Source organism: Mandrillus leucophaeus, unplaced genomic scaffold, assembly GCF_000951045.1.
Source record: "Mandrillus leucophaeus isolate KB7577 unplaced genomic scaffold, Mleu.le_1.0 Scaffold93, whole genome shotgun sequence".
Taxonomy (NCBI): domain Eukaryota; kingdom Metazoa; phylum Chordata; class Mammalia; order Primates; family Cercopithecidae; genus Mandrillus; species Mandrillus leucophaeus.
This window is the reverse complement of record NW_012110141.1, coordinates 3,101,049-3,102,128: the sequence shown is the minus strand read 5'-3', so window position 1 is coordinate 3,102,128 and position 1,080 is coordinate 3,101,049. Positions and strand designations below refer to the sequence as shown.

The 1,080-nt window shown below is 49.4% G+C and overlaps 1 protein-coding gene across 1 annotated transcript in view; it reads right to left on the bottom strand.

Annotated features, from left to right (window-relative positions):
• Positions 1-480, bottom strand: part of FAM189A2 (family with sequence similarity 189, member A2) — a 75,794-nt gene extending 75,314 nt beyond the window's left edge. The window contains exon 1 of the mRNA XM_011970150.1: positions 422-480. The gene's annotated coding sequence lies outside the window, so the exon portion shown is untranslated. The remainder of the gene's footprint in view (positions 1-421) is intronic.
• Positions 481-1,080: the final 600 nt, after the last annotated feature.

Sequence of the window (1,080 nt, the reverse complement as noted above, 5' to 3'; positions counted from 1 at the left end):
GCAAGTGCGCCACAGCCTCGGGGTCCCCGCCAAATCTGCGCCGGCTTCCTGGGGTCCTGGCAGGGTGCCCTGCCCCAAATATTTAAATAAGTCCCTCGAGCTGGGAGGCACCCTACGGCCAGGACGCGTCAGCGCCGGCCACCGACAGTCTCAGCGTCTGTCCCCACCCGCCGAGCTGGGGCTAGAGAAGAGCGAGGAAAGCGCCGTGGACCCTCGGGCCCCTTTACAGTCCAGCCACTAAAGAGGCCCCGGCGCGCTTTAATGAGAAGAGAGCCCGCCCTTAAACTTTTGCCCCCACAAGGAGGGGTATGGCTGGAGGAGGGGCTTTGGGGCGACTCGATGGGAAGAGGCGTAAACCAAGGACTTCGGGAAGGACGACGCCGAGCGCAGTTACCGCTCGCAGGGCGCAGGACCTGCCTACCCCGCATCAGCGCGGGAGTGCTTTCCCGGCATCTCGGTAGGAGCGGGAATGAAAGGACTGGGTTACCTTGGAAGCATCCAGCATCCGTAAAGAAAGTACCCGGGGCAGCCCGGAGCGCATGGCAAGGATTACGCTCTATCCTCCTCTTACTGACTCATGAGCTGTATCAGGCATCTATTAGGCATCACCTGGTAGAACACGGAACCCCCAAACTTCCGAGGAAATATCCTAATAAAATCCTAAACTATTTTGGTAATATATGAAAAATCTTTAGAGAAAAAAAAAAAAGATGATTCCTCTTTGCAAAATGAATTCCCTTAGTAATATGCTTTTCACCTTGGAAGAATTCTAATGCGTAGAAAGTTTCGTACCTAAAATGATTATAATAGACTTTTTTTCCTGATAAGAACCACAGCAGTGTTCTTGGCAGTTAGTCAGTTCCAGTATTAGAAAACTTATCTTATCGTAAGGTATTTAACATCCTCCCACCCAATAAACCAAGAAAAGTGTGTGTCAGTTTTTATACTCTGTTTGTGGAAGCTGTATTTATATTGCTCGTTACACTTTAATCCACAATGTGATATACTGTCAATGTGCTCAAGTTTACATACACACTTCTTAAATTATTAAAGCACATGTCATTAATGGTGCCTAGGACT